The 24796-nt window shown below is 41.7% G+C and overlaps 1 protein-coding gene across 3 annotated transcripts in view; it reads right to left on the bottom strand.

Moving 5' to 3' along the window:
• Positions 1 to 24796, bottom strand: part of QPCT (glutaminyl-peptide cyclotransferase) — a 169020-nt gene that overhangs the window by 43305 nt on the left and 100919 nt on the right. The window lies entirely within an intron of this gene.

The following is a 24796-nucleotide window of genomic DNA, read 5'->3' as shown; positions in this document are numbered from 1 at the left end:
TCTTACTCAAAATTGTGAGTGAACCCACTCAGTTGGCTCAGAAGCAACCTCACAGATGAATGGTCTCTACATACCTTCTGTTAGCATGACAGAGGACTGATGATAGAGCTAACCTTTTCCTTATTCTCACAAAGGGGCTGCAAAGCACATAGAGCATGATGATTGCTGGGCTGCAGTGTCCTGAACTACATGGCCCTCCCACATAACAGACAGTCAAAGGTATGAGGGCACTGATCGCAAGCTTACAATCTATAGGAAAACAGTCATTGATACAAAAGGGTAGATATATTATTGCATAAAGTCCACAAGAATGCAAAGGTTCCTGGTGTGCTGTATGATACAGCAACCTAGCAATTTCGCCAAGGGGTCAGGAGGATGGAAAATGTGAAAAAGAATGAGAGAGGATGTGTGTGGCTTGTACAGAGGGGATGTGATTAGATAGGAACGGTATATGAAGGTTTAGTGGCTGGTTCTGGAATTTGATAAGCTTGCCAGAAAAGGTGAGTTTTCAGGGAACATTTGTAGGTTTGGAGACTGGAGGAGAGTCTTATTGTGCGTGTAAGAGCATTCCACAGAGTGAGAGAAGCCCAGAGGTGCTGATTTATGTTTTTGCTGGTGGGTGCTCAAGCCTGTTGAAAGGCTCAACAAGCAAATACAGTGGCCCGGCATTGGGACTCTGGAGTTACGGGCACGTTGGTGTTCATTACTTCCTGTGAGTGCTCGGGCCCTTAAGAACCCACAGAATCGGCGCCTAAGGAGAAGCCTGAGGAAAGTTCTGCAATTGGGAATGGAAGCAAGCAATGAGTGTGGATGAGAGACAATGATCTTGTGAGGAGCGAAGAGGTCGGGTTGGTAGATGTGATTTTCTTAGATTTTGCTAACAGATTACAGTACCACACAAGAGGTTGATAAATAAAATGGAGGAAGTGGGATTAGGGGCAAATATCTGTAGATGGGTAGGGAACTGGCTGCGTAATAGAGAAAAAAGAGTGGTTGTGAACAGTGCCGTATCAAATATGATACCAGAACTAAGTGGAGTGCCACAGGGTTCAGTTCTAGGGCCCATTCTATTTAACATTTTTATTAACGGTATTTTGATGGGGTTACTCAGCAATGTATCCATCTTTGAAGATAACACTAAACTGAGCAGAGTTATTAAAGCATCAGATGTCACCACGCTTCAAAATGATCTTGACAATCTAGATGAGTGGGCAAAAAAGTAGAAGATGAGGTTCAGTGTGGATAAATGCAAGGTTATGCACATTGGGAGACATAACCAGTGTGCTAATTATAACCTAAGCAGGGATGAATTGGGTAATTCAGTACTCGAAAAGGATCTAGGAGTCCAAATAGACAACAAAATGTGGTGCTCAATGTAATATAGCAACAAAAAAGGCCAACAAAATTCTAGCATGTATTAAAAGGGGCATGGAAACTAGGGACTCAAAAGTAATTATGCCACTGTACAAAGCATTGGTTAGACCTCACCTCGAATATGGAGTACAATTCTGGGCCCCGCACTATAAAAAGGAACCAAAGAAAAAATCTAAAGAAGAGCAACAAAGCTTATTAAGGGAATGGAGAGATTAAACAATTAGGGACTATTTACACTAGAGAGGAGACGTTTAAGGGGGACATGCTCAACATGTACAAATATATCAGGGAGCTGTCAAACAACCTTTTTTCTGCTATAAAGGAATCTAGGATGAGAGGGCACAAATTTAGATTATAAAAAAAAAGATTTTGTTCTTCTAGAAGAGAAAAAAATCTTTACGGCAGTCAAACTTGGGAACTCTCCTCCTGGAGAAGTGGTATCGGGAGACACTATAAATACGTTTCAAATAAGGTTGGATAAACATTTATTGGTTAAAAACATCCATGGGTACAAATAAAAAACATAATCTGTCTTTAAAACATCAGAACATATGGATAAGCTATTATAAACCTAGGTTGAACTAGATGGACGCAAGTCTTTATTCAGCCTCACCTACTATGTAACTATGATATTTTGAAATAAGAGATATAAGTTGTTGTAGTTTGGTTTATGGCTTTGTGTGTAAGTAAAAGTAGTTTGTATTGAATAAAGTAGAATACATGTAGCCAATTAAGTGACTGACAATGAATAACTTTAGTTATCTTGTAGAATAGGTGTTGTAGTGTTCATAGTTTTTCAGCATGGAATATACTGGCACTATATAAATATATGTTTCAAAGCCGAAGTGGAATTAATTCGCTGTCCAGAATTCATGATGCACAAATAAATAATACAACTGCAAAGGATTGCAAACTGTTCTATGTGGTATCAGCCTGATGATGATATGATTTCATAGGCAGCTTTTCTTCTGATTCTACTGTAGTAGTAGTTCTGACCACCTTATCTCCACAAGCCAAGGAAAGGTGACAGTTCTCAAAGTCACAGTATTCCTATCTATAAACCAACTCACGAGTTATCCACGGTTTCAGTGTCCTCTGCTTTGGACAAGGGGGTTATGAAGGCTGTTCAAAAGTTAGTACTAAATATTGCAAGTTCAAGTGGTATCCAATTGATATGTTTTTTCTCTTTTTTCCCATTTTTTGGACTTTTTTATACTTTAACTTCCTGAAGCATGGCGAACAAAGTGATGGTACACACTACAATAATTGGGGGGTCCAAGTTGACAGGTATCAACACTGACACCTACCAGCTTATCTGCATGTCAACCTATTCATGTGTGTTGACCTTTTGTAAGTGTTAACCTTTTGAATGGCATTATTTTGTAAGTAAAACAAGATGTTGGTTCCCCCTCACACTGAATGGTTTTAGTAACCAATCTTGAACACTACATGATAATAGAATTCAGAGATATTGGTTACATATACCTGCGCAGGTGTATGATATGCCCAAGCCACTTCAAGGCTTCTCTGTATATTGGGGGTCCCTAGCGCTATATCTAGGTGCAGGGTGTGGCACCCCAAAAACTATCATAAGCCCAGTGCGGCACGCCAGTGAGATACAATAGTGTTAATAAAAATTAGTAATAGGAAGCCGAAGCTATATATATATATATATATATATATATATATATAGAGACCATGGGGATGGCACTCCGATGCGTCAGAATAAGTGCTTAAAGTGTCCGGTGCCTTCCAGAATAAGGGAAGCAAGGTCCCCTCAGGATATGTGAGCTGCGCGGCGGCACTCGGAAATAAATACAGGACAGCAGGCAAATGGGGTGCCGACGTTTCAAAGCCCGCAGGCTTTTTTATCAAGGTGCTGGTGAACAAAGAAGCTGTGAGTGAGGCTTACCTTTATGCTGGGCATCTCTCCGTCCGTGACTCCGGCACACGCCCGATGGGGAGGGCGCTTGGGAATGACGTCACTCCGGCTCGGTCTGCGTGACGGAGGCACAGAGGGGGCCCGATCTAAAGGGACCAATCACAGAGCGCATAGTGAGTACAGATTACATGGATATGCAGCAACTCAAATCAATACGTGAAAAATTCAATTAATAACAACAAAAACAAGGTGACACAATTACATATAGGCTGCATACTGGATAGTGATGTGAATAAGCGATAATGAATATATAAAAAATACAGGATAAAATATGACGATTAAAGTGCAAGTGCATGGCAGTTTTGTCATGTGACCAACGACTGACATATCATGAGTTATATACCGTCTGCAGTGGGGATAATAAGCCCTAATTAACAAGATGTTGTTATGTCGTGACCTATGAAGGTCTTAGTGGTGCCATATGGCTATAGTAATAAATAGAGACAGGATTATATGCATTTGCATATTTGCATATGCATTTGCATATTTTGCCCATTCTCACTGGTTATTGCATATTTTACCTAAAATCTATTGATTGTGCATATTTTAGGCCCCGTCCTCTTCCCACCCGCGAATCACAGCACTGCTTTGCCCTGCTGCTGCTGGCCAGGTAGTGATAGAGTGTGCAGGCTGGGGCAATATGTGCGCAGTGTGGGGAACCTTGGATGCATGTTATGTTTGACACTGTTCTAGGCTGCCAATCCATGTTGATAAAAGTCAGTCGGGGCGGATGCCATTATGAAGCTCCTGATCCTTTGCCTGCCCCTGGCCTGGGACTTTACAGACTTCTGCAGCAGAGGAGGCGGGCGGAAGGGTTTCGACATCATGCGGCGCAGAGGAAATGCCGTGTCACAGGGAGTATGCGGCGCAGGGAGGAAGCCTTCCACTGCTATGCTGACATTTCATCCATCGGCGCTGGAGATGAGGGTCCGTGTAGTTGATGCAAGAAGAGCTATGGATGCTGCAGTCTGCTGTAGCAGCCAAGAAGAATAAAAATCCTGTGTACAGCACTAGACATCTGCAGATGCTGTGGGCCTATTTTTGAGGTTTATTTGCAAATAATTGTATGCTGATTTTTAAATAAATAAGTTCAAATTTACTTTTTTTTATTATTTAATGTAGCATATTTTAACACTTTTCATGCATATTTTAAGTATTTTTCATGCATATTTGCATGCATATTTCAAGCTTTTTATGTTGCATATAATCCTGTCTCTAGTAATAAATTATAGTACACTGCAGATTATCGGTAAGTCATTATGATTATAAGAAACAGGATAGTCCAAGGTTTTCGTTTAAGCCTCTGGGTGCCAATGTATCTAACATAAATATCCAGCGACTCTCTTTTTGTAGGAGGCGTAATGATCTGTTGCCACCTCTGGACATCGGTGGCACGTGATCGATGATCTTATAGCGTAAGGTGTTTAACGCATGTTTGGCCTCAAAAAAGTGTCTTGCCACGGGCTGTTCACTTTTGCCCGTGGCCAGTGCTGTTTTAATTGATGATCTGTGCCCCGCTGCTCTCTCTTTAAATGCTCTGTCGGTCTTGCCGACATAGTGTCGACCACAGGGGCAATAAATTAAGTATATTACGTACTGAGAAGTACAGCTCAATCGATGTCTGATATTATATTTTTTCCCAGTATGAGGGTGGTAAAAGCAATCTCCTGGAATTAGATGACTGCATGTGATGCATCCGCAGCAGCGGTAGCATCCAAGTTTGGGTTTCCCCAAAAAGGTGGACTGGGGAATGGGATATCGGATATCATTGCGTACAAGGTGGTCTTTAAGGTTAAGGCCTCTTTTGTAGGCACTCATCAGTGTATTCGATTTAAAAGTAGGTAAGTTTTGATCGGACTGTATAATCGGCCAATGGTGTTTAGAAATCCGATCAATATCAGAGCTACTTGTGTGGTACTTTTTGACCCAAATGGTTCTGTTGGATTGATCTTTTTTGGCTTTAGAAGTGAGAGCCTTGGCCCTCGGCATTTTGGATATTTTATTTTTAGTTTGTTGTACAAGTTCAGGTGAGTAGCCACGTTGAATGAATTTCTCTGCCATAGATTCCAAAGCTGGTGTGACATCGGCTGCCGCGCTTGTGATGCGGCGGACACGGAGCATTTGGGAATGTGGCAGTCCCCTAATTAGGGGGGCAGGATGGTAACTGGTGGCATGTAAAAGGTTATTTCTATCGGTAGGTTTGGTGTAAATGGAGGTGCTCAGGCCTCTACAACCGATAGATATATTAACATCTAAATAATGCACCTGCGATGGTTCAATGCTGTAAGTAAATTTAATGGGCGAGGAAGAGCAATTGTGTGTATCAATGAGTGACCTCAGAGCTGTTTCGGGGCCTGACCATATGACCAGCAGGTCATCTATATAGCGGGTATAAAACCTCAACTGGTCAATGGCCTGAGGATTGTTGGTGAATAAGTTTCTCTCTACTTGAAACATAAATGTATTGGCGAACGATGGGGCCACTGAGGACCCCATCGCACAGCCGCGTTGCTGTAGGTAGAACCTACCGTTGAACGTAAAGAAATTACGCTTAAGGGTAAGTTCTAATAGCTGTAAAAAGAATCTGATGTCTGGTCCTGTGTAGACAGGATTGTTGGTAAGTAGCACTTGTACTGCCTCAAGTCCCTCCTCGTGCGGGATGCAGGTATACAAGTTCGTGACATCGATCGTACTGAGTAGACAAGAGTCAGGCAAGATATCCAATGTAGATAGCTTGGATAACAGGTCATTTGTATCCTTTAGGTATGTAGGTTCAGCTTGGACACATGGTTGCATAAAATAATCCAAATAAATCGATATCGGCTGATAAAGGGAGCCCCGGGCGGATATGATGGGTCTACCCGGGGGATTGATCAGAGATTTATGAATTTTAGGTGTTAAATATAGTAACGGCGTGATGGGATGTTCTGTGGTGAGGGCGTCTTTAGTAGCAGCGTCGATGATGTGGTCTGCTACTGCCTTGCTGAGTATGGTATCCAATTCCTGTTTATAGGCATCTGTGGGATCCCTCTGCAATAATTTGTAAGTTGAGGCATCTGATAATTGCCTATCTGCCTCGGTCACATATTCGGAGAGGTTGAGGATCACTATCCCTCCCCCTTTGTCGGCCGGGCGTATGCAAATATTCGGGTCCCTCTTCAGACTATCCACAGCTGCCCATTCAGCCTTACTGAAGTTAGTATGAATATTAACTGAAGTGTCCAAAGACATAATATCTTGTTCCATCATTCTGGTGAATGTCTTGATGGATGGATTAAATGAGGTAGGTTCAAATTTGGATTTTTTAACCAATTTGGCTGGAACATTAATGTTAGGGGTGGCAGTGGCATCACTAGGTTTGTCTTGGAAGAACTCACGCAATTTGAGCTTTCTTTGTAATTTAAATAGTTCAACTTTCATGTCGAATTTGTCCATTTTAGATTGGGGAACGAAGCTGAGACCTCTAGAAAGTACTGCGTTTTCAGTGGGGGTTAATACCCGGTCTGACAGATTGAAAATCAATTCTGTTTGGTCCTCGACGGTTGAAATCGTACTTTTGTGCCTCGTCCTCTGGTTTTGCCCCCCTCGCCTCGTGTATGTGCGGGGTCTCTTGGAGGTAGGGCTCTTGATCTTGCCCCTAAAGGGAGATGACCTGAGGATGTGGCCTGAGGTTCTTGATCGCTGTTGGATGAGCGTTCATCTCGCGATGTATCGCTATCTAGTGCATATCGGTTGAAGCGTGTTCTGCCTCTCCTGATGTCACTCATTGATACACACAATTGCTCTTCCTCGCCCATTAAATTTACTTACAGCATTGAACCATCGCAGGTGCATTATTTAGATGTTAATATATCTATCGGTTGTAGAGGCCTGAGCACCTCCATTTACACCAAACCTACCGATAGAAATAACCTTTTACATGCCACCAGTTACCATCCTGCCCCCCTAATTAGGGGACTGCCACATTCCCAAATGCTCCGTGTCCGCCGCATCACAAGCGCGGCAGCCGATGTCACACCAGCTTTGGAATCTATGGCAGAGAAATTCATTCAACGTGGCTACTCACCTGAACTTGTACAACAAACTAAAAATAAAATATCCAAAATGCCGAGGGCCAAGGCTCTCACTTCTAAAGCCAAAAAAGATCAATCCAACAGAACCATTTGGGTCAAAAAGTACCACACAAGTAGCTCTGATATTGATCGGATTTCTAAACACCATTGGCCGATTATACAGTCCGATCAAAACTTACCTACTTTTAAATCGAATACACTGATGAGTGCCTACAAAAGAGGCCTTAACCTTAAAGACCACCTTGTACGCAATGATATCCGATATCCCATTCCCCAGTCCACCTTTTTGGGGAAACCCAAACTTGGATGCTACCGCTGCTGCGGATGCATCACATGCAGTCATCTAATTCCAGGAGATTGCTTTTACCACCCTCATACTGGGAAAAAATATAATATCAGACATCGATTAAGCTGTACTTCTCAGTACGTAATATACTTAATTTATTGCCCCTGTGGTCGACACTATGTCGGCAAGACCGACAGAGCATTTAAAGAGAGAGCAGCGGGGCACAGATCATCAATTAAAACAGCACTGGCCACGGGCAAAAGTGAACAGCCCGTGGCAAGACACTTTTTTGAGGCCAAACATGCGTTAAACACCTTACGCTATAAGATCATCGATCACGTGCCACCGATGTCCAGAGGTGGCAACAGATCATTACGCCTCCTACAAAAAGAGAGTCGCTGGATATTTATGTTAGATACATTGGCACCCAGAGGCTTAAACGAAAACCTTGGACTATCCTGTTTCTTATAATCATAATGACTTACCGATAATCTGCAGTGTACTATAATTTATTACTATAGCCATATGGCACCACTAAGACCTTCATAGGTCACGACATAACAACATCTTGTTAATTAGGGCTTATTATCCCCACTGCAGACGGTATATAACTCATGATATGTCAGTCGTTGGTCACATGACAAAACTGCCATGCACTTGCACTTTAATCGTCATATTTTATCCTGTATTTTTTATATATTCATTATCGCTTATTCACATCACTATCCAGTATGCAGCCTATATGTAATTGTGTCACCTTGTTTTTGTTGTTATTAATTGAATTTTTCACGTATTGATTTGAGTTGCTGCATATCCATGTAATCTGTACTCACTATGCGCTCTGTGATTGGTCCCTTTAGATCGGGCCCCCTCTGTGCCTCCGTCACGCAGACCGAGCCGGAGTGACGTCATTCCCAAGCGCCCTCCCCATCGGGCGTGTGCCGGAGTCACGGACGGAGAGATGCCCAGCATAAAGGTAAGCCTCACTCACAGCTTCTTTGTTCACCAGCACCTTGATAAAAAAGCCTGCGGGCTTTGAAACGTCGGCACCCCATTTGCCTGCTGTCCTGTATTTATTTCCGAGTGCCGCCGCGCAGCTCATATATATATATATATATATATATATATATATATAGCCAGGTAGTAACGAAGTACACACAGACAGCGGCACTCAGTGGGTTTTCAAAAGGATGTATTCAAATATTGTCCAACGTTTCGGGGACTAGCCCCTTTGTCAAGGTGCAGGAAACAACAAAAACAGTGGTCATGCATCAAACTTAAATAGGGTGAATTTTACCGTGAGGCGTGTTCATTCAGGCGTGTAAAATACACGCCTCACGGTAAAATTCACCCTATTTAAGTTTGATGCATGACCACTGTTTTTGTTGTTTCCTGCACCTTGACAAAGGGGCTAGTCCCCGAAACGTTGGACAATATTTGAATACATCCTTTTGAAAACCCACTGAGTGCCGCTGTCTGTGTGTACTTCGTTACTACCTGGCTACCTATCGTATCCTGAGGGCACCTGGGAATTTGCCACATTGAGTTGGAGTGCCAAGCCGCAACACTACATATATATATATATATATATATATATATATATATATATATATATATATATATATATATAGCAGCGTTGGATGGTATAGCTTTCCTGGCGTCTGGTTTTCAAAGTAATAATTCAGGCCACAAACGTGGGTTATTACAACGTTTCAATGCCTTTATTGTAGCGGCATTTTCATCAGGTATAAAAACATAGAATAAACAGTCTTACCTTAAATAGAGAAAACACACCAAGTGAGCACACCTAGCCTGGGGGCGGAGACCAACCTCCGGCTAACAGCGCAGAATGATGACCTCACAGAAAGAGATCAATGTGCACCCATCACCATGGAAAAAGAACATAAAACACTAAATGCATGATAACTCCTGTCTGCACTTACATTATGATTGCTCCATTTACTATGTATCTTGAACAATGTACATATTATTCTAATGCTGCTGTCTCCTTCTTCCAGTTCTGTTTCCATGGTGATGGGTGCACATTGATCTCTTTCTGTGAGATCATCATTCTGCGCTGTTAGCTGGAGGTTGGTCTCCACCCCCAGGCTAGGTGTGCTCACTTGGGGCCTTATTTTGGTTCATTCTTTCTGACAAAATCCTTCTTAGATGGGCAAAACCATGTGCACTGCAGGGGGGCAGATGTTACTTGTGCAGAGAGAATTAGATTTGGTTGGGGTTTTACTTCAAAGTGAGATCTATATTGCAGTGTAAAAATAAAGCAGTCAGTATTTACCCTGCACAGAAACAAAATAACTCACCCAAATCTAATTCTCTCTGCACATGTTACATCTGCCCCCCTGCAGTGCACATGGTTTTGTCCATCTAAGAAGGATTTAGTCAGAAAGAATGAACCAAAATAAGGCCCTTGGTGTCTTTTCTCTATTTAAGGTAAGACTGTTTATTCTATGTTTTTATACCTGATGAAAATGCTGCTACAATAAAGGCATTGAAACGTTGTAATAACCCACGTTTGTGGCCTGAATTATTACTTTGAAAACGAGACGCCAGGAGTGCTATACCATCCAACGCTGCTATCTACACTACTTTGTATGGGCACCCGGCGCAGAGCAACCTAAACGGAGAGCCGGATCCCTGCTGTTTGCTATATATATATATATATATATATATATATATATATATATATATATATATATATATATATATATATATATATATGAAGAAAAAAGGGTATAGAGGTGCGCTTAGATGTGTTTCACCAACATCAGACTTTTCTTAAAAATAGAATATGTTTATTCCAGATAATGAAAAGTTTTCATATAAAATATATATAAAATAAAATACAGAATACAACAATTTTCCAGTAAGTGTTTTCACATAGGTGTATAGATTCCTGATTCGACCTCAGATGTCTATTGGTCTGAGAAACCCTTATATATATATATATATATACATATATATATATATATATATATATATATATATATATATAGAGAGAGAGAGAGAGAGAGAGAGAGAGAGAGAGAAAATAAAAAATGAAATGTAATTAAAATGAGAGAGATAGTGTTAGTGAGGGAAAAGTGTTAATAGAATGTAAGGGCATGCCGCACTAAAGCCACCCAGCCCAACCAGTCCAGGGGCACCGCACCCCACACCACCGTTACCCTAAATTGGGTCTACGATTAACCAGCAAGGAGCCACATAATGGCTCCTTACTTGATATATCTGAACTAAGAGCTACCTACCTTGGAGCTTGGGGATAGCTAGATACTATGGCAGTGGTTCCCAAACTGTGTGCCGTGGCACCCTGGGGTGCCTTGGGGGACTTGCAGGGGTGCCGTGGGTTGGTGGTCCAGGATCAATTCAAGTTCATTATGTCCATTTTAAAAGTCAAATTGTGGACAAACAGAAGTGAATCCTGCCATTACCAAATAACTGATCCTAAAGGTGTGTACACACTTGTACAATTTAGACTATGTATACAATTTAGACTATCTGCATACAATTTAGACTATATAGTGCATATCTGCACTATATAGTCTATGCAGCCAAGACTTTCTGGCTGCGATACAGGAGCGTGCATAAGGATCGCATCGGGATCGCAAGGGTTAAAATCCCTACAATCTGCATGAGATCCAGATGAGATTTTGACTACATATTCAAAATCTCATGAACATTGTTCAAGTGTGAACACACCATAAGGATGAGATATAAACACAATTTATTTAAGTTAATATTTGTATTTGTTATATTTCTGACTTTCTCAATAAGAAAGAAAATTAGCCTAGGGGTGCCGCGAAAACATTTCTGATGCTTCGGGGTGCTGTGATTCAAAAACTTTGGGAACCCCTGTACTATGGGACCCATAGTGAGAATAGTAGGATTGGGGTCAAGAATCAATTTGGGGGAGGAGGAGGGGGGGGGGAGGACATAGTTACAGGCAATGTTCGGGGTACTAATAAGGGTAATATTGTGGGTAATTCATGGGGTGCTCCAGGAATATTATGTAATAACAGTAATCTTACCTCATTACAACTCTTAGGTACAGATGACCTTAGGGTATGGGAAGGAGTTAACGACATAGGAAGAAGATTCAAAACTGTAAATAGTTCGGACAGTGGGAATGGTGGGGAGGGCTGTAGAGAGTCTACTAAGGGGAGGTGGGTACGAGGAAGTTAGTAAGAAATACAAATAAGTCCAGAGGAGAAATTCAACACAATGTTATGGAACAAATAAAAATAAACATAAATTAAAATGCCTACTGGCTAATGCAAGAAGCTTAGCAGGTAAAATCGGGTAACTTGAAACTGTGGTCACTAGTGACGATTATGACATTATTGGTATTACAGAAACATGATGTAACAAGTCGCACAATTGGGCATTAGGGATATAAACTCTACAAAATAGACAGGGAAAATAGAAAGGGCGGGGGGGGGGTGCCTATATGTAAAAAATAACTTAACATTGTGTGAGAAAGAGATGAGCGCAGGTACAGAGGAAGACTACATGGAGGCCATGTGGGCAGAGATAACCGACAATAATAAAAAACCTAATAACGGAATTTTAATAGGGGTATGCTATAGACCACCAAATATAAACGATGGGGACAAGTCTCTTCTTTTAAACCAAATCAAACAATCATCAGGTCAGGGTCAGGTATTAATTATGGGGATTTTAATTGACCTGATATTGATTGGAAAAACGAAACATGTAAAACAGCAAGAAGCAGTGGGTTCCTAAGCTCACTTAAAGACCAGTTTATCACACAAACGGTAGAAGCTCCAACCCGTAATAAGGCATTATTGGATTTGGTATTAACAAATAACATAGATTTAGTTTCAAACACAAAGTAATTGAACACCTAGGGAAAAGTTACCACAATATGGTTTCACTGGAAATCAACTTCAGTAAATTTCATCATAAAGGATCGACAAAAATACTAAACATCAGAAAAGCTAACTTTGAATTATTCAGAGAAGCCCCAAAAAGAATTGTGTGGGAAACAGTTTTTGAGGGGATAAATTCTGAAGGAAATGTGGGATACTCTAAAAATGTACTTAAATCACTAACTATTAAATACATTCCTAAAGTAACTAAGGGTAAATTCAATTAAAAAAGCCACCACAGTTGGACAAAAAAGTTAGGTCAGCAATCAACAATAAAACAAGAGCATTTAAATTCTATAAAAATAAATTAAATGAGGAAGCGTTCACCAAATACAAAGAATCAAACAAAATTTGCAAAGGGGCAATCAAAGTAGCTAAAAGGGATAATGAAGAGCGCATAGCCACTGAAAGTAAAACTAACCCCAAGAAGTTTTTCAAATACATAAATAGTAAACTTATAATTAAGGACAACATAGGCCCACTAACCAATATCAATGAAAAAAGTTTTACGGCGGACAAGGGAAAAGCAGAACTATTAAATGAGTTCTTCTCATCAGTGTTTACTAAGGGAGAGCAGACTGTGGAACGCACACATACCACAAATGGGATGAACAAGCCGCACCTCAATATTGATTTCTCTACCGAGGAAATAATATTGAGGCTCAGCAAAATCAAAACAAATAAATCACCTGGGCCAGATGGGATTCATCCTAGGGTACTAATGGAATTAAGGGAGGCATTAGCTTCCCCTCTACATTATATCTTTGATAATTCACTATCATCAGGAAAGGTACCAAAAGACTGGAGAATAGCAGAGGTAGTGCCATTATTCAAAAAAGGAAAAAGGAGGATCCGGCTAATTACAGACCTGTTAGTTTTTTTTCCATATTCAATTTTTATTGAGAATTTTTTTTTTTATAAGGTAACATAGAAACATATAATTTGACGGCAGATAAGAACCACTTGGCCCATCTAGTCTGCCCCTTTTTTTAAACATGTTACCTCAAACCATATTTGATCCTTATTTTTTTGTAAGGATATCAATATGCTTATTCCAAGCATGTTTAAATTGTACTACTGTATTTGCGTCTACCACCTCTGATGGTAGGCTATTCCACTTATCTACTACTCTTTCTGTGAAAAAATTCTTCCTCACATTTCCCCTGAATCTTCCTCCCTCTAGTTTCAGTGCATGTCCTCGTGTTCTGTTGCTCCTCTTCCTGTGAAGAATGTCTCCCACCTGTACCTTGTTAAAACCCTTGATATATTTGAAAGTTTCTATCATGTCCCCCCTTTCCCTTCTCTGCTCTAAAGTATACATATTAAGATATTTTAGTCTTTCCTGGTACGTTTTGTGATGTAGGCCATGCACCATTTTAGTTGCTCTTCTTTGTACAGTCTCTAATGTATTTATATCCTTCTGGAATATGGCCTCCTGAACTGAACACAATACTCTAGGTGAGGTCGTACCAATGACCTATACAGTGGCATTATTACTTCTTTCTTTCTACTGCTGATACCTCTCCCTATGCAACCAAGCATCTGACTTGCCTTATTCATTGCTTTGTTACATTGCCTACCTGCTTTTAAGTCCCCTGAAATAGTGACACCTTGATCCCTCTCTTCCTCAGTAGTTTCCATTATAGTGCCATTTAGACTATATTGAGTCTTTGGATTTCTGAGACCCAAGTGCATGGTTTTGCATTTTTTGGCATTAAACTGTAGTTGCCATTCTCTTGACCATTTCTCCAATCTACCTAGATCCTCAATCATTTGTTTTACCCCTCCTGGTGTGTCTACCCTGTTGCATACCTTTGTGTCACCTGCAAAAAGGCACATTTTACCCTCAATTCCATTTGCAATATCACCAATAAAGATATTAAAAATCACCGGTCCAAGTACAGATCCCTGGGGTACTCCCCTTGTAACCTTTCCCTCCTTTGACTGTACTCCGTTTACTACAACTCTCTGTTTTCTGTCCTGCAACCACGCTCTTATCCATTCAACTATCTTAGAATCCAATCCCAAGCTTTCAAGTTTATTTAACAGTCTGTGATGTGGGACAGTGTCAAAAGCTTTACTAAAGTCTAGATAAGCTACATCTACAGCCCCACCTTGATCTATTACTTTAGTCACCCAGTCAAAAAAGTCAATAAGATTTGTTTGACATGATCTTCCCCCAGTAAACCCATGCTGTTTTGGATCCTGTAAATTGCTGGTTTTGAGATATTCTACAACTCTTTGTTTTAAGAGTGTTTCCATCAATTTCCCTACTACTGATGTAAGGCTCACTGGTCGATAGTTGCTTACCTCTTCCTTGCTTCCACTTTTGTGCAGTGGTACTACATTCGCTGTTTTCCAGTCCTCTGGGATTACTCCAGTAGCTAGTGACTGGTTGAATAATTCTGTTATTGGTTTTACCAGCTCCCCTTTAAGCTCTTTTAGTATCCTTGGATGTATCCCATCTGGCCCCATTGATTTATCCACTTTCAGTTTTGAGAGTTCTGTGAGGACTTTCTCCTCTGAAAATGTACTTGTCTCTCCCTCAGTTTTCTGACTATACTTGCAACTTAACTGTGGCCCCTTCCCCTCTCTTTCAGCAGTGAATACTGAGCAGAAATAATTATTAATATTATCTGCTATTACATTGTCCCCCTCAAGAAAACTTCCACTCTCTGTCTTCAGTCTAATTATTCCACTTTTTTTTTTCTCCTTTCACTTATATACCTAAAAAAAGTTTTCCCCCTTTACCCACTGACTGGGCCATTTTCTCTTCAGCCTGTGCTTTTGCACATCTGATTACCTTCTTAGCCTCCTTCTGTCTAACAAGATACACCTCTTTGTCCTCATTCTTCTGCGTCTGCTTAAATTTCTTAAAGGTCAACTTTTTTGCTTTTACAATACTTGCTACTTCTTTTGCAAACCACAATGGCTTTCTTTTTCTTGTGTTTTTCCTAACTCTTTTGACACAAAGTTCTGTTGCTTTTAGAATTGCACTTTTTAATTTTTAATTTTTCCCACTTATCCTGCACTCAATCCAAGTTCTTCCACTCTGCCAAAGAATCCCTTATAGAGTTTCCCATCTCTACAAAATCAGCCTTCCTAAAATCTAACACCTTTGTTTTTGTGTGCGATGAGTCAGTCTTTATTTTGTAACAACATATGGTAATATTAACCACATATGAAAGCTGTTAGAGGGGTGGGGGGGGAGTATTGGGGGTACAAAAAAGAAGAAGGACTGAATGGGGAGGGTTTGGGGATGGGAATACATCAGGTATACAATGCAACATCATCAATTTAATAATGCACTACATAGTAGTAGGAAGATCAATTACGTGGCAGAGATACATGAGCTCGAGCTAGGAGATCTAAGGGAAGATAAATTGACCGGACTATATCGTGTACTGGGGCGGCCTGAGTTTTCCCTATATATGGGCCACTTAAGCCACCTCGTATGCATAGAAGAGGTCAGTGTGGATCCATTGCCATCCGATGTTTCAAAGACAAAGTGTTTATGTACTTTGTTTTCAATCGCTAATATATTGGGGATTTCTGCTGATTTCCACAACTGGGCTATGGAGGCTTTTGTGGCTATCAGGATATGGCCCAGGAGGTATTTGTCTCCTCCGGCCATTTCGTTGGGGAGGTAATGAAATAGAGCCAGAAGGGGGTCCAACTCCTACCATTCCACAGTTCCTCCAGCAGCCAGATGAAACATCAGGCCATATTTTATGTAAATGCTCCGGGGTATAATATAATCTGTGTACTAATTTATAATACATTTCTGAATGATTTATACATCTGGAGAGCTTAAAACATGTCTGGAAGATAGCTTCCCAAATCCCTTCGTTGAAAGTATTGGGGAGGTCTTTTTCCCATTTAACCTGTGCGGGAAACTTCGCTTTCTGCACTACGCTAAGTAGGTGCTGGTACCACCTAGAGATGTTCCCTTTTGTAGATTGAGACGTGAGGAGAAAAGTTAAAATTTTAGGGAGACCAATCTGTGCTGCAGTTTTTGGCAAGTACTTCTGTAACCAATTCCGTAACTGAAGGTACTTATAAAAGTCCTGTCTCGGGATTTGGTGTTTAGATTGGAGGTAGGATACTGAGACGTGCGTGCGTGGGGGATGCACGAGCGTCTCAGTCAGATGGAGCGCCGTGTTGCTGGTGGATCGCCAGCAGCATGCTGCTGGCGGTTCGCCAGCAAAGATAAAACCAGCTACATCTGTACATCTCTTTACTCCCCCGATAGCCAGAGTATTGGGCAACCAGGGAAGGTCTGATAGGGAGAAGAGAAGTACAGCATTTAGCTCTATGGATACCCATGGTTGGGGAGCATCCTGGGAAAGCCAGTCCCTGACTTGGCTAAGCATACATGCCGAGTGATATTTCTCCAATTCCGGGTATGCTACTCCCCCCATATTTTTGGCTGCAGTCAGGGTCGACCTAGCTATTCTCGGTCTAGCCCCACCCCAAATATACTTAGATATTAGGCGGTTGAATTTGTTACACAGGGTTTTAGGGAAAGGCCTGGGGATGGTACGAAATAAATACATTAATTTGGGAAGTAAAACCATTTTCGCTGCCGCCACCCAGCCAACCCAGGAGATCTCTTGCATCATCCAATCTTTGATAATCTTTTCGAATGCCCCAAAGAATGGGTCATAGGTGCAGCTCATCAAGTCACTTTCTCTAGAAAGATTCACCCCCAGGTATTTAATTGATTTCGATTGCCAAGAATATTTGTATTTTTGTTTCAGGTGTCTAAGGACATCCTCCGAGACATTAATTGGAAGGGCCTCGGTTTTTGTCGTCTTTAGCTTGTAATAAGAGATATCTGTGTACGAGTCTAGAATATGGTGTAAATGTGTAAGGGAAGTTTCAGGCTCTAGCAGGCATAGTAAAATGTCATCAGCGAAGAGGCTGATCTTGTGGGAGATTGTGCCTATCTCGGGCCCCACTATAGATCGCATGGATCTAATGCACTCCACCAGGGGCTCGATGGCCAATGCAAACGTCAAGGGTGATAAGGGGCAGCCTTGGCGTGTTCCATTTGTAATATTAAATGAGGAGGAGGAGCAGCCATTGGTGAACACTGAGGCCGATGGTGAGGAGTATAATGCTAAAATAGATTGTAATATTTTATCCGCAAACCCAAACCGTCGTAGGGTGGCCTTCATATATCCCCAATTAAGCCTGTCAAAGGCTTTTTCTGCGTCTAGGGAGAGGATTAGCAGTGGTAAACATTGCGATTGACAGTGTTCCATTAGATTGATAACTCTTCGAGTGTTGTCAGACGCTTGTCTTCCTAGCACAAAGCCTACTTGGTCCTGTTGGATTAGGTTGGGTAATAATGGTGATAGTCTGTTGGCTATCATCTTAGCGAATATTTTAATATCCGTGTTCAACAGTGCTATGGGGCGATAATTTTGCACCGCTGTAGGCGGTTTGCCTGGTTTCGGTATGGTGACAATTCGAGCCTCCAGCATCTCCTTTGGGAATGAGGAGGAGTGGGAGACTTCATTAAATACTGATAAGAGAGCTGGTGCAATGGTGGGTTTAAACGTTTTGAAAAAATTAGCCGTCTGGGCCTGGGGCTTTATCTAAGGGGAGAGACTCTATTGCGGCTTCATTTTCACCTAGTGTCCACGGAGAACTAAGTGCACTACCGGTCTCCGGGTCAATAGAGGGGAGATCTAGTTTATCTAGAAATTTGTTTATGTTGGTTAAAGTTAATTGGGGCGTGTTGGGGTCATCCTTTAGGTTGTACAGTTGTGAATCATATTCTGCAAAAGTATCGGCTATGGTGACGGGGTCAACAACCTTAACTCCCTTGGAGGTGTAGATCGCATGTATGCGTTCCTTGGCTCTACGACCCCTTAATTTGCGGGCTAATAGGCGGCTTGCCCTGTTTCCAAGGGTATAGTATCACTGATTGAGCCTTTGAATGTTACGGTGAACTTCATTAAGGGTAAATGTGTTGACCGCATCACGTGCATTTAAGAGTCGTCTAAAAAGGGATTTATTATGGGGATCTGCTTTGTTAGCTTTTTCTAACAGATCTTTTAGTTTAACATCAATAGTGGGTAAACTATTTGAAGGATTTTTAAGAGATGGTAATCATGAATATTTATACCTTCATAGTTTACTCAGTAATAACCAGCATGGTTTCGTGAAATTTTTTTATGCCAAACTAATCTACTTGGTTTCTATGAAGAGGTTAGCAAAAACCTTGATAATGGAAATGCTGTAGATGTGATTTTCCTAGATTTTGCTAAAGCCTTGGAAACACTACCACACAAGAGGTTGATAAATTAAATGGAGGACATGGGATTAGGGGAAAATATATGTAGATGGGTAGAGAACTGGATGTGTAATAGAGAACAAAGTGTGGTCGTGAACAGTGCCGTATCAAATATGATACCAATACTAAGTGGAGTGCCCCAGGGTTCGGTTCTTGGGCCCATTTTGTTTAACATTTTTATTAACTATATTGGGATGGGGTTAATCAGCAATGTATCCATCTTTGCGGATGATACAAAACTGAGCAGAGTTATTAAATCATCAGAAGATGTCACCACGCTTCAAAATGATCTTGACAATCTAGATGAGTGGGCAAAAAAGTGAAAGATGAGGTTCAATGTGGACAAATGCAAGGTCATGCACCTTTCGAGACATAACCAGTGTGCTAGTTATAACCTAAGCAGGGATGAATTGGGTAATTCAGTACTCGAAAAGGATCTAGGAGTCCAAATAGACAACAAACCGGGGTGCAGTGCTCAATGTAATATAGCAAAAAAGGCCAACAAAAGTCTTGCATGTATTAAAAGGGGCATGGAAACTAGGGACTCAAAAGTAATTATGCCTCTGTACAAATCATTGGTTAGACTGCACCTCGAATACTCAGTGCAGTTCTGGGCCCCGCACTATAAAAAGGATATCATAGAATTAGAAAAAATTAAAAAAAGAGCAACAAAGCTTATTTGGGGAATGGAGAATTTAAGCTAGGAGGAAAGATTAAACAATGTGGGACTATTTACACTAGAGAAAAGACGTTTAAGGGGGTATATGCTCAACATGTATAAATATATTAGGGGCCAATATAAAGAGCTGTCAAACACCCTTTTTTCTACTAGAAAGGAATCTAGGACACGAGGGCATGAGTTTAGATAAGAAGAAAAAAGATTTTGTTCATCTAGAAGAAAAAATTTCTTTACAGTCAGAGCAGTCAAACTTTGGAACTCTCTTCCTGGAGAAGTGGTGTCGGCAGACACTATAAATACGTTTAAAATAAGGTTGGATAAACATTTATTGGTTAAAAACATCCATGGGTACGAATAAGTAACATAATCTGTCTTAAAAATATCAGATTATACTATAAAACAAGGGATAAGCTACTATAAACATACTGCTAACTCCATTCTAGACCCCCTCCAATCCGGGTTCCGCCCTTTACATTCCACTGAAACTGCCCTGACCAAAGTCACTAACGATCTACTATCGGCTAAATCCAAAGGCCTCTTCTCTATCCTCATCCAGCTTGATCTGTCGGCTGCCTTTGACACTGTTGACCACCCTCTCCTGCTCAACACCCTCCGCTCCTTTGGCATCACTGGCACGGTCTTCTCCTGGTTCACCTCATACTTCTCCGATCGCTCCTTCTCCGTCTCCACTCCGAGCTCCTCCTCTCCTACTACCCCCCAGCCAGTCGGTGTTCCCCAAGGGTCAGTCCTTGGCCCTCTCCTCTTCTCCCTCTACACCACCTCTCTGGGCACCCTCATCAGCTCCTATGGTTTTCATTACCACCTTTATGCTGATGATACCCTAATCTATCTCTCCTCCCCCGACTTATCTCCATCACTCCTGTCCAAGGTCTCCGAATGCCTCACGGCCATCTCAGCCTGGATGACCCAACGCTTCCTGAAACTAAACATGGCTAAAACTGAACTTCTAATCTTCCATCCCCCGAACATCCCCTCTTCTCCCACTATCTCCATCAGCATTGGTGAAACCGAGATCACGTCCACCGACCAAACGCGCTGCCTCGGTGTCATCATTGACTCCTCCCTCTCTTTCACCCCCCACATTCGTGCTCTCTCACAGTCTTGCCGCTTTCACCTACGCAACATCTCACGCATCAGACCATTCCTCTCCACTGACGCGACCAAAATTCTCATTCACTCTCTTGTCATCTCCCGCCTTGACTACTGCAACATCCTTCTCTCTGGGCTACCTCTCACCCGCCTCGCACCTCTCCAATCCATTCTTAACGCTGCTGCTAGGCTCATCTTCCTCTCCCGCCGCTCTACCTCCGCCTCCCCCCTCTGTTTATCTCTTCACTGGCTCCCCATTCCTTTCCGAGTTCTCTTTAAACTCCTCACCACCACCTACAAGGCTCTCTCCTCCTCCACAGCTCCCTACCTCTCTTCACTGATCTCTATCCACACTCCCTCCCGTCCTCTTCGCTCCATCGCTGACCGCCGACTGACCTCTCACCTAATCACCTCCTCCCACTCCCGTGTCCAAGACTTCTCTCGCGCTGCCCTCCTTCCTCACGTACTCACCCTACCTCATTACCTCACCTGTGCTCCTGTCCTGTTCTTCCCTTCCTCTACTTCATCTTCAGTCTCCTTGACAATTTTGACACCTACTTCTGAACTGATGCTGATTTTAGTTCTACCAGCTATACCCCTGTTTATACTGTATCTTTCAACACACCCTATACGTTACCTTGCAATTTTTTTTTTTTGTTTGCTATGTACGGCGCTGCGGACACTTTGCGGCGCCTTATAAATAAACGTACTACTACTACTATAAACATAGGTTAAACTAGATGGACGCAAGTTTTTATTCAGCCTCACCTACTATGTAACTATGTAACCCCAGACTACTCCATGTGGCATATCAGGACCTGCATCTCCTCCTAATACAAGCTCCTTTCTGCCTCTAACAATATACATACAGATAGTGGTAGATGCTCAAATTAGTTCAGTAAGCCTTGACGTGGCTTGGGGGCATATCATACACCTGCGCAGGTATATGTAACCAATATCTCTGAATTCTATTATCATGTAGTGTTCAAGATTGGTTACTTCAGTGTGCAGGGGGAACCTTGTTTTACTTACTCAATAGTAACCCCTCCCTTGCATGCACCTGAATGGTATTACTGAACTAATTTGAGCATCTACCACTATCTGTATGCATGGCATTATTTTGTCAGTGGCATCCTTTTGCTTGTTGACATTTGTTAATACCAACCTTTTGCATGTCGCACTTTTGACTGTTGACCAAGACACTGTAGACCTTTCCATCCACACCCTTTCAAGTTCAATAGAGCATGTTCAAGTGTCATGTCACCAAAGAGATATCAGATTCCTTAGTCCTTGGAGATGCACCTGACATGTCAAGTCAAAGGTATCTGACTTGCCTGACTTGGATGGGCATACAATGTTCTGGCCCCAAAAGGGCTACTGATTCTGCCATGCAAGAAGGGACCATTGATTCCTCAGCCCAAGAAAGGGCATCTGTTTCTGCAGGCCATGTAAGGGCATCTGATTCCAGGAATTATTGGAGTCATCACTGGCTGTGAATAATCGCAGCCTGATGCATCATGCAGCAAGCCAAAGTGCAGCAAATATGAGCATGGCTACATATATATATATATATATATATATACACACACATATATATACATATATATATAGAGAGACTGGGTGGTGCGGCACTCCGCTTGTCTGTGCAGCTGAAATGAAATAATAATGCGGTGCCCCCCGTGGTTTGGCCCGGAAGGTGTCCGGGGTAGATAGATCCTTGGTGACGGCGGCACTCGATACAAAGAAAGGGACCAGACAACTGGATGGTGACCCAACGTTTCAAGGCTGGTGCAGCCTCTTTATCAAGGTGCAGTAAGACAAATAAACAGTGACATACCACATACCTTTATACCGTCTCCGTGCAGCTCAGCGTCCATTGTCATCAGGATAGTGAAAGCAAACAAACAGTGAACTTATATAGGTACAAATCAAGGTGAATCAGGCAGAATGGGTGGGGTGACACACCCTCCCACTGGTAAAGGCTGACGTCATAAACAAAGGCGTCGGCGAAAAGTGACATGGAAGTTGCCATGGAGACAAGTGAATACAATAAAATAGAAGTGCATTGATAAAAAGTGTACAAGTACAGGTAAAAATAGCAAATAAAGTACATCAAATACAAGTAAAAAATGGTACAGACATATTCCAGGCTTTAGAACAATAGTGGCTGATATTTAAAGTTATGAACCGATCAGCGGAAGATAGAGTATGAGATTTGTTCATTTAATCCCCTTGGGGCGATAACATCAAGGTGGTGTATCCAACGTGCTTCATATTGAAGCAATTTCAGTGGTCTCCGCCTCTGACAGACATTGGGATACAGTCTATCATGCGGTACCGCAGACTGGCAACAGGGTGTTTAAATTCGGCGAAATGCCATGCAACAGCTTGATCACTTTTACCCGTGTTCAGGGCCTGTCTGATGGAACACCTATGCATGGCAACAGGAACCTGGCAGTTCTAATACCGACATTGAATCCTCCCGTGCAGATGGCATCCCTTTAGGGGTGACAACCCGACGTGCCAAGGGTCCCACACCTACCACCGTAAAAGGAGACGCAGCTGAAGGGGCCACCAAAATAAAAGGCAGACGAGGTCATCCCCCAACCAACAGGACCAACTGATCTTCAATTTATCGTCATATGAACTTTCCCGCAGTGAAACTAAGTTACTCAACCATGGTCTATCTTTCATTCCATCAGTTCCGTTTCAGGACTTTCAGTGGCAAGTAGAGAAACATCATTTAATATGGAACCTTAAACTGAAGGAATACTTCGCCAATTGTCAACCTACTATTGCGCCACCTCCACCTATACCAGCTGCTATGAAGAAATTTAGTGCAAAATCATTCTTTTGAACCTATATCAACAAACACTAGTATTAAAACCTTTGCCCGCATCATTGATCAAGAAATCCCTGATGTGATTGCTCAATCTGAAAGAACTCTTACTAAAGAAGAACGGATTTCCTTGACCAATTTGAGCAACAATACCAATCTTATTATCCGACCTGCGGATAAAGGCGGGGCCATCGTCCTCCAGGACTTTCAAGACTATCATGCAGAGATAATGCGACATCTGTCAGATTCTACTACATACCGCAAATTATCCCTAGTGAAGTGAAAAAGCTACTGAACAACATACTACAAAGAGGTCTTGACTCGAATGTCATTACACCCAACATCAAAGAGATCATGTCACCATCATTCCCAATAACACCAATTCTATATACTTTACCTAAGATTCACAAGGGAAACAACCCTCCACAAGGACGCCCTATTGTATCCGCAGAGGGATCCCTGCTGCAGCCTGCTGCGACCTACTTGGACAGCCTGCTTCAAGCCTTGGTTCAGGTACAGCCAACCTTTTTACTTGACACTATGACATTATTACATCAATTGCAGAACTTTGAAAATCTACCTGCACATAGTTGGCTTGTGACCATTGATGTGGTTAATTTGTATACCATGATCCCACATGCGCAAGGTTTCAATGCAACAAAGCGATTCTTGTTACAACACAGTGACTTTTCATCTGATAAAATTGACTTTATGATTTCTTTATTGGAATTGATTTTGTATAACAATTTCTTTATTTATGACAACGATTATTATTTACAGATACAAGGCTGCTCAATGGGTTCATCTGTGGCACTGGTGTATGCCTACATTTTCATGTTTATGGTTGAACTTGATTTATTCTTTTCTGATGCTTCCGTTTCTAATTATATATTTTTCAAACGCTTCATAGATGATCTCTTTGTAATATGGGTAGGTGACAGAGAGACCCTGATTACACTGATTGAGGACCATAATAAATCTGATAGCACCATAAAACTTACTTATGAAATCAATTCCTCTAATGTGCACTTTCTGGACGTCAATCTGTCAATCTGACTAAGCTATGCGACAAATTAGTCACCAGTGTTTATATCAAAGATACCGACAGAAATACGTTTCTTCAACCCCAGAGCTGTCACCCTAGATCACTGGTGAGAGGGCTCCCATACTCTCAGATGACCAGGTTCAGACGCATGGACAGTGACCCTGTAAAATTCTCTGAACAAATTGATGATCTGATTCAAAGACTACTTCATCGTGGCTATGACCTTAAGCATTTGTT

This window comes from Crinia signifera, chromosome 3 (genome assembly GCF_055691185.1).
Source record: "Crinia signifera chromosome 3, ASM5569118v1, whole genome shotgun sequence".
NCBI classification, from domain to species: domain Eukaryota; kingdom Metazoa; phylum Chordata; class Amphibia; order Anura; family Myobatrachidae; genus Crinia; species Crinia signifera.
This window is presented reverse-complemented; position numbering and strand designations above follow the sequence as displayed.